The sequence below is a fragment of the Diabrotica undecimpunctata genome, chromosome 2 (assembly GCF_040954645.1).
Source record: "Diabrotica undecimpunctata isolate CICGRU chromosome 2, icDiaUnde3, whole genome shotgun sequence".
NCBI lineage: Eukaryota > Metazoa > Arthropoda > Insecta > Coleoptera > Chrysomelidae > Diabrotica > Diabrotica undecimpunctata.
In genome coordinates, this window is record NC_092804.1 from 97,368,597 (window position 1) to 97,378,631 (window position 10,035).

Consider the following 10,035-nt stretch of genomic DNA (forward strand, 5'->3'; position numbering starts at 1 on the left):
GAAAAAAAATTTTTTTTTTCACTTAAAATTTTTTTTTTCTCCAAGTAAGAGGGGAATGTAACGAGTCCGTTACTTAAAGAACCATTTACCTTTTTGTCACTGGGATCCTTTAATTTAATTATAAATTAAATTCATTTTTGAAATATTCTTAGACCAAATATTTAAAACTCCAGTAAATTTTTATTTTCGAAGTTGGCATTAAATTCCGCCCTCTGTCTAAGACTCTGAAAGTACATCGGTTGTGACAGCCGTAGCACCAGATCGCCACTTGTTGCTGGGATCTCGTCGAGTGAACATCGTTTGTTCAAGGCGGCTGTAGGTGCCATTTTCATGAATTGGGTTTAAGTTTATTTTTTATTTTTTTTGTGGAAAAGCTGTTGTGTTGGAAGAAGCCATTTGTTATTTAGTTTTTTTTGAAAGTACTTTAATTTTGGACCACCTCAGCCGGTAAGTTTAAAGTTATAAATAAATTATGTGTAAAAACATGTCATATCATCCGCCATTGTTAGTGAAATTCAAATCTATTTTAATCCGCTCTCGATATATATTCTTAGCTATCTAGCTATCTATTCTATCTTATATATGTCCTATTTCACTTATTTCATTAATACCTAAATATATTACAAGTATTAGATTTTATCATTATCTCAAACTTTATTTCTTTCCAAAGATGAAAACCAACAATTATCTATTTCAATTCCATACCGTTAAACCGGCTAATATTTCCTTTTTTTTCTATTCTATAATATATATAGACCATGCTTTCTGAAAACCTATCTATTTAATATATCCTATAAAACATTGTCATACCATCCCAAGGTTATTTTTTTACAGAAAAACAATATAGTTTTTATTTTAATTTAAAGCAACCTGTTAACCTTTCTTGGTTTTTCTTTACTTTCTTGTATGACCAAAGGACTTGGAGTAACACAACTGTTTTTTTAGCCTACTTACGGATTCCAGTGCAAGTCAGGGAAGAATAATTATTTTTTTTTGTATGGAAAATTTATTAAGACAAGGGGAAGAAGAATTTTAAGTTTATGGTTTTTTTTTAAGAAGAATTTAATGGACTTGGTTTAAAGTACCTCCTTTTTTATATGGAACCCAGGTTTGGAGTAAATTTACCCACCTGCAGCTAGTTCTTCACCAGAGGACCTTCCAGGGAAACCTACGGAAACCGGCTGGAAGAACTTAGTTTTATCTTTTTGTTTCTTATTTAAATATCTTTAATAACATTACGTCCTCTTCAAGGTTTTAACTTTTATATCCTTAATAATAATTACATTCAATTTTCCTAAAACAATAGTCAGTACAATTTAATTAAATTATTTATTGTCTACCAAGGGATGAGATTTTGACTCTCCCTTGAATCTCTCTTCATCAGGTTATCGTGTGCACACATACCCGGAGAGTTTCATTTCATTTCAAACTTAACATTTATTAAACGAAAACTAAACTATTATATTAGTGAGTAGTACTTTATATTTATATTATCTTATATTTTATTTTATATTATTTATACATAATTATTGAGTATAACCTCTGTCAAAATTTAACATTAATAGGTACGTTAGGGGGGGAAATTGTTTATCATTACATTCTGGGATTTTACTGTAAATATAGATAAGTTAATTGTACATAAGAGGTGATGGGTCATATATAAGTGTTTAAAATAGTCTGTACATAAAATTGGTATTTATTAAAGTTGGGTTAAAACAATTCAATATTTCAATTAGTCCCTATCTTTCATATTTCAGCAATACAAGATATCTCGGAAGAAAACATTTAACTTCCTGGCGCCCAAACATTCAGTAAAGCAACTTTATCTTTCATCTGTTTATTTCTTGGTGGTTTTCTTGTCCTTCGTTCTTATATCTTACGGTCTCTGTAGGGCATGCAAATTGGCCGAATCCCTCTTTGAGTGTCGAGTGGTCATTCTCCTGCATAGTCGCTAGCCAGCATTAATTTTATTATATTTTAAAATTCATATATACCCTTTATTTATTTCTTTTACATAATTTATTTCTATCTAATCTCTTCCATCTTCTGTTATTCCAAATATTAGTTCGTTGGTGTATAAAGGTACATTTTAGAGTTTACCCTATTTCTACACTGCACATTTTTGCCCCACATTCCTCATTTTTGTTACATTTCACTCTTTCATCAATATTTGTTACAGTCAAATTTCTTGTTACACTACTCAGTTTTGTTATACCTCCCTTAGACACAGTTTACAAAATTAAAATAGGTATGTGTAAATATTTAATTAATAAAATAAACCGCAAAAAAACTGTTAAAGTATTTGTAAATATGAAAATAAAAACTAACAGCAAATAATCTTTAAAAAAAACTATTGTATTCCGTAAACAAATTAGACGGTGCTTAAATCTTCCGTTGAAAATTAATTATCGATCCATACCTCGAATTTTCATATACTTCACCGCGTGGAATTCCAGTTACAGTTCAGCGTGTCTTCAATCCAAAATCCCATACGATTGTCGCTGTACATAGACTTGTGTGACAATGTTGAAAAGTTGAAAATTACAGCCAGACGGAAAAATACGAAGAAGAAGAAGCAGAAAAAAACAAACAAACCAACCCTGAAGCAAGAAAACATTAATTACCATCTGTGTCTAAAATAATTATTTGGAAATAAATATATTATTTTAACACTTTGTTTATCTGCCTTTTGGCGATAATGGAGCAATACAAAAAAAAACTTGTCTCCGAACTTGAATGTATGAAAACTGATAAAAATGTGAATAGGTTTTTAGAGATGGGATAAAAAAATAACTACAACTTTTTAATTAATTAAAAACGAAATGTTCTAACACTCACCCTTCTTAGCCAGATTAGGGGTTTGAAATATCCCAAATTGGACCGAAGCGTAGTCGGCTATTTGGACTCGTGATTAAGGCTAATTTCTTGATCTAAATACGACTTCCGGTATTCACGTGTACTGTAGATCCGCTTTTTTTAGCGAAATTGTGGATATTCCAAAAAAAACCCTTCCACGAAGGCAGCAAATCCCCTTGAATATCCACACGGTTCGGACTAGTCCAGATCCCACATGGAACAGCAGCAAAAGCAAAAAAACAAAATGCCGTTTTTAATCTAGCCCAACATTTCAGTAACACCGTCAAACCTAGAATCACTTTCTTTCCGTCGTGTTTCCGAACACTTGACAACTTGACACACGGAGGTCACCGAATAATACCGAGATTCAAAAATTTCAATTTTATGATCCCAATTCTTCCAAGATAACTCTAGAAAGAACGATCTAAATTAGTTTCTTCACAAAAAAAGAGGACGTGTTCCCTTAACTTCAGCACAATTTGCCAGACATTACCCCTATTTGAAAATTACTAATTTTATTTTCGCCACCTTGCTTATAATATATTATAGGCAACCGCTCTTACACGTCCTGAATTATTTAAATTTTGATAAAATAGAGGTGGGACTTTCTACTTTAAATTTGGAACGTAACAACACCTCCCACCACCCAGAGGACAATTCACGAGGAAAAACTAGACGAAGAAAATTTTCCCTCGCGCTAGCGACGCACTACCTAAACTCCGAGCGAAGTCCACAACACAATCATCATCCACACCGTCTTCACCATGCGCAAGTACTTGGACAACGAAAGACATACCAATCTCAAACCACACGCACAAAGCAACAACTTACTTACAACACTTACTCCACTTCCACACAACAGTCATCTCTCATCGTATGAGATCAAGTAGAATAGTTTCAAATTCCAACGTCAATCTGACAACACTGATTTGGTCGGTTACTGGATGTTGCCCTTATTCGCGACCTCCCAGCTCTGGGGCATCGCTAGTACTTCACTATACCTCGCATAACATGAGTCCATAAGAAACTCTCCACCATTTCACTCTTACTGATACTGCGAGAAACATCTACCGAAACAGTAGTGTAATTCCAATTGTTCATTAAAATAAAAATGAGATAGGTCTTCCAGAATTTAAATCCGTATACAACGAAATTTAGTGAATCATCCAAAACTAAGCTATTATCCAACAAGATTCACCAAAACATAATTATGTGGCTTCGAAAAAATCCCAATTAAATAGAATGGCTTACTAACATCAAAACAAATCCCAACGCCATATCATCGAAGACAACATATTTCTGACCAAACCTAAGTGACATTCAATTCCATAAATCAAAAGAAATTAAGGCTACCGCAACCCTACGACTTCGTATTGGCTACCTAACACAAAAAAAAACGAATCGGTTGACCATCCAAATACATCCTAAGAACCGATCATAGCCAACACTCAGTCATCCTTCACGGACCCAACAAAAAAAAAATAAATACAACCAATTTCAGAAGACTAACTAAATTTACTTAGACTAGACAAAACTTTGCTAGTCCGTTCTACTCCGACCTAAATCCTATCGGGATCACCAGTCGGGTTACTAATCCTTAAATCCTTAATATTCCAAATACCTTGATCCTTGCCATTTTCATCCTCTAAACTATATGTCCAGGGGGACACTTCTTCTTCACGAAGTAGGGTCCTATCCATCTAGGAGCTAACTTTTTCGTGAAATATTTAGCGGCATCTGACAACACAAAATTTCTCCGCCATACTGACTGATGGGGCTGAAATTCCTCTGGACGTCTCCGTAGATTATAGGTCTTCTCACACTTAGCCGAAGCTTTATCTAACGTTTTCTAACATCAACAAATAATTCCTGGAGTCCACGCGATCGATTATATCCCATTTTAGCTACTTCGTCCTCCGGGTCTCCGAGTTTGTCCTTTCGGGAAAAATCTCGTCCATCCACTACCATCTTCCGACCGAAATTTATGAAGTAGGGATCTTGACCAGTCGACTCGTGGTATGCAGTGCGCGTAGCACATGCTAGTTTGGCCAAATTTTCATCCCACTTCCTATGGTTGTCAGCTATATAAGTTGCCATCATTGTTTTAAGGGTTCGGTTATAGCGTTCAGATGGATTGCACTGTGGATGATACAACGCATTATAACGAACTGAGACACCATAGGTTTCCATCATTGTCTTGAAAATACCCGAAGTATACTGGACACCATTATCACATAGTAACAGACGTGGAACTCCAAATACGAGAAAAACTTCTTCTTCTATTTTCTTAACGACATGCACGGCTTTTGAGGATCGCAACGGAAATATCAAAGAAAATTTACTAAACACATCCATTACCACTAAGATAAACTTGTAGCCTTGAGTTGATCTTGGGAAAGGTCCCATAAGATCGGTTGCTACTATCTCCCATGGTTGAGTAGCTTTAGGTTGAGGAGTCATAAAGCCTTTGGGCTTACCTTGTTCCACCTTATGCATGGCACACAGTGAGCAACGTCCAACGTAACGAGACACATCACTCCGCAGTTTCGGCCAAAAATACTTCTCGTTAATACGCTTATAAGTTTTCAGGACCCCCATATGACCTGCTAAAGGACTATCATGACACAACTTCAGCACTTCCAATCGTTGACCCTTAGGAACGACTTCCTTCCAATTGTCCACTTCCTCGACCAAAAATCCATGACTGGGACGGATGTATTTATAAAGTTTGCCACCAGACATTCTCCACTGAGGATACTTCAAGGGATTAGACTCGATTTTTCTACAAAGTTTATCATACCAACTATCACCACTAGGAAGCGGTACAACCTCTTCAACCATATCAAGCACGGGAACTGACCGAGATAACAAATCGGGGACAACATGTTTTTTTCCTTTCCGATGCACAATCTTAAAGTCATATTGTTGCAATCATACCGCCCATCGAGCTAATCTTCCAGTAGGATCCTTCAAATTTTGAAGCCATACGAGGGATGCGTGATCAGTCACGACCGTAAACGGAACACCCTCCAAATAAGGACGCAGTTTTTCGACTGCCCATAACACAGCTAAACATTCCCGTTCCGTCGTGGAAAAATTCCTTTCTTGACGCGTTAGTGATCTGCTCAGGAAACTAATTACTTCGTCACCATCCGGGCCTGGCTGCAATAACACGGGCCCACTCCATATCCTGAGGCATCACATTGGACAACAAAAGGCAAATTGTAGTCAGGACAATTAAGTATCGGAGCAGAAACTAGACATTCTTTTATTTTCTGAAAAGATTCTTCACAACTCGGGGTCCAATTGAATTTTCTTCCTTTCTTCAATATCGCTGTAATTGGAGCTAGTAGTGTCGCAAAGGAAGGAATAAATCTTCGATACCAGGAAAATGTGCCTATGATGCTACGAACTTCCTTGACGGATGTGGGTGTTGGGATACGTAGCATAGCCTTGACCTTATCACCATCAACATGTAGTCCATTCCTATCAACCACATGACCCAAATACTTTAGTTCCGGTCTACAAAATTGACATTTATCCCAGCTAACGGTTAACTTAGCTTCTCTCAAGCGTCTAAAGACTTCCTCTAAGATCCTTACATGTTCTTCAATAGACTTTGTCACGATGACCACGTCATCCAAGTAAGTAAAAACATAGGGTTCCAACTCCGGACCGAGGACACGATCTATCAACCTCTGCCATGTAGCCGGGGCATTATGTAATCCAAAAGGCATTCTGCAAAACTGAAAAAGACCTCGACCAGGAACCGTAAAAGCAGTATAAGGCCTGGAAGCCTTAGCAACAGGTACCTGCCAATACGCCGACTTAATTTCTATGGTGGAAAGATAATGCGCGTTCTTCAATTTATTTAAAATATTAGAGATGTACGGTAATGGGTAGCCATCCCTCTCTGTTACGGCATTAAGCTTTCGATAGTCTACGCAGAACCTCCATTTTGGTTCTTCACCTTCTGGAACCTTTTTCTTCACCAAGAAAATCGGGGACGACCAAGCACTATTCGATCGCTCCACTACTCCTTTCGCCAACATATCTTCTAGCTCTTTATCAATATGGCTTTGGATTACTGGGGATACAGGATAGTAACGTTGTTTTATGGGTGCAGATTTACAAACAATCACATGCTCAGTGACATCAATACAACCAAGAGAAGTGCCCATTAGTTCACGACTTCTATTAATAACTTCATCCAATTGCGACTTCTCTGCATCGGTCAAAATAGTTTGACCTCGGAGATGATCCACTGAACCTACCATTGCTGGAGCGTCCGAAAAATACCATTCGTTATGCCTCAAATCTGGAAAGATACCCATAACACGCCAAAAATCAGATCCTAAAATCAGAATGTGCGGTACGTCCAAAATAACTAATACTGGCAAGACACGCAAGCGATCCCTAACCATGAAAGGTACTAAACATTCCCCCAACGATTCACACATCTGACCATTCGCCACTCTACAAACGGTCTTCTTCGAAGTATCCAACTCTAAACCCAAGTTTTGTAAAAATTTCCAACCAGTTCTTCCTACAATGGTCTTTGAAGCACCAGAATCCAATAATCCCAAAATTTCCTTTCCTAAGACTTTAACTTTCAAATATGGACGTTCATCTCCTTCGGAATGATGTAAAATAAAGTCTAAAGTAGGACGTAGGTTGGTCGAGTCAACGTCGGCAACACCTCTTCGACCAGTTAGGTGCGCTTCCTTCCGTTTCCCGAATTACACGAAGGACAAGTTCTGACTGTAAACCCTTCTTTCTTACACTTAAAACAGTGAACAGCCTCCTTCTTCATTAGACACCCTACTGCCTTATGGCCTGTCTGATTACAACGATAACATATTAAAGTCCTAAACTTTCCTCTAGCCGACTCCGATTCGGATGAAGCAACAGGACCCTCACTAACACTACTAAAACTTTCAGCATCCACACTGATATAAGCTAGGTCCTTTTCCAAAGTATTCATTTTCCTACTATTCGGTTCAACATAGTTCCTAATACAATCACGTCTTTCCTCCATACTGCGTCATAGAACACGAAGTTCCTCCAAGGTAGCTGGCAAAGGATCACGTAATCTATCTTAATAGAATGGATGCAAATTCCTAATAACTATAGATAATTTAACTTCCTCTGGAACATGACAACGCAAGCGATTAAAGTAACTATTCATTATTGCCAAGTAAACTTCAATAGTCTCAGACGAATGCTGAGTTCTCCTCCGAAGCTCTTCAAAAAGCGCTTCCCCATGGTGAGCTGACAGGTACTCCCTACGAAACTCTTCAACTAATTCAGCCCAACTCCCTACACGTAGACGAACATCTTTATAAAACTGATAGGCTTTATCCGAAAATAAATCTATACCTGATTCCAAAAGTATACTATCTGGTACATGACGAGCGAGACTCAATTCATTTACCATCTCAAAAAATGCAGAAATAGACATACCCCTAGCAGAACCTGAAAACTTTTCTATTCTTCATTTATGAGGAAGTATCATCCCAGAAGAAAAACTAGAGACAGACCCTGAAAGAACATTATTACCAGCTTGTGACATCGCTCCAGGAGAAAAAGCATGAACTTGTCCTACCCCTGCCTGAAAAGACTGATTTAAAATCGAAATCACATCGAGCGCTACTGGTACCGAACCAGATCCGATTGGATGCTGCTTATCATGTAAATCCTGTGACAACTTCAAAATCTCAGCAAGAAAGTCTGACTTAACAACCTGGGCTGCGTCTGCATCATCACCTGTTGGCAATACCATAAGATCAATTCTCCCCAAGACATGGTTAATCTGTGTCCGCAATCTCAAGGACTCAGCACAAGTAGGAGTTCCGGCAAACTTTCCAACAGCCGTATTCAGCTCCGCAAGTTTAGTCTCGATTGCAGTTTTATCCTGTGAAAAGGTGAATGGGTGCTCAGGATATCTAAAGCTTTCATTTGCTGCCTCACGACTAAGTGCATCAGACAGACTAGACCTCATAGACTCAACAGTGCCAGTAGACACTCCACGAATTTTGAGTTCATATTCCAGTTTCTCTTTCCTTAAGTAGTTGGGTACAAGTTTTCGCACCATCTTGCCAAATTTCAAAATTTAAAAAAAATGTATCAACCGAAAGGAGCAAATATTCAAACAAAATCAAGATATAAGTAAAAATATTAACACACAGGTACAGTTTACTTTATTATTGGAAGCAAACCAAAAGCAAAATAAAAGTAATAGTCGCTTTATTCAATCTATAAAATTTCACAAAAGATTTTCAAAATTTCATTGTTTCAGAACAAATTACAAGTCACAACATAATCTCAAAAAAAGATTTTACATTCCCTAACATAAGTAAGTTAAACCACAATGTAGAATTTCGAAGTCCAACTTCTCAAAAAAATAAATTTGAACTAAAACTGAAATAGAAATATTTCAAAGTCCTAATATATCCATAATTCTTCTAAGTTCCACAACACCACTTCAAAGTATTTTCTTTTAAGTTCCATTTTTGGCTTCTTCCAACTTCACGTCACACAAAAAAAAACTAGTAAGCACTTCTTGGCATACACTTCCACTACACACGAAGTTCTAAGACTACTACTAAGTGCAAAACCAGTGGTAAAGTAAATAAATCAAAGTTAGTCAATTAAAGCCCAAACACGTTAGGTTAACTAATTAAAAGGAATCTACACAAGGGGTTGACAAAAAAAAGGTTAATTAATTAAGGGCCCCACGTTGGGCGCCAAAATATGTGGCGTACAAAACCGAATCTATATAAAAAAAATTACAAAATGTACCAAATATAAATCAGACGTACACCCGGAAAGAAAAGTACTATACGGTGACAGTCTGGGAATGGCTCGCGGCTAGACAAAACAGTGGAGATGGTCGTGCGGTCCACAAAACAAAAAAAATCCGAAGTTATATCAGGGGCGCCAGGTAAATTGGCCCACAGCCTTCCCTACGTTACTATTCAATAAACCACCAACTTACCAATAGGTTTACTACTAAAATACTAAGTAACAGTATACAACCTGAATAAATAAAAAAAAAATAAATGAAATTGTCAGATTAGAATTTAGTCAATTTTAATAAATAGATTCCCAAGATAGTTGAAAATAAATACATATTACAATATTATTTAACTTTACCATACGCTTAATAAAAAAATAATA

General features: G+C 36.9%; 1 long non-coding RNA gene across 1 annotated transcript; it reads left to right on the forward strand.

Annotated features, from left to right (window-relative positions):
- Positions 1-280: 280 nt before the first annotated feature.
- On the forward strand, positions 281-1,719 carry LOC140434746 (uncharacterized). The gene is made up of 2 exons (XR_011950083.1): positions 281-447; positions 946-1,719. It is a non-coding gene; the product is annotated as an uncharacterized lncRNA (long non-coding RNA).
- Positions 1,720-10,035: the final 8,316 nt, after the last annotated feature.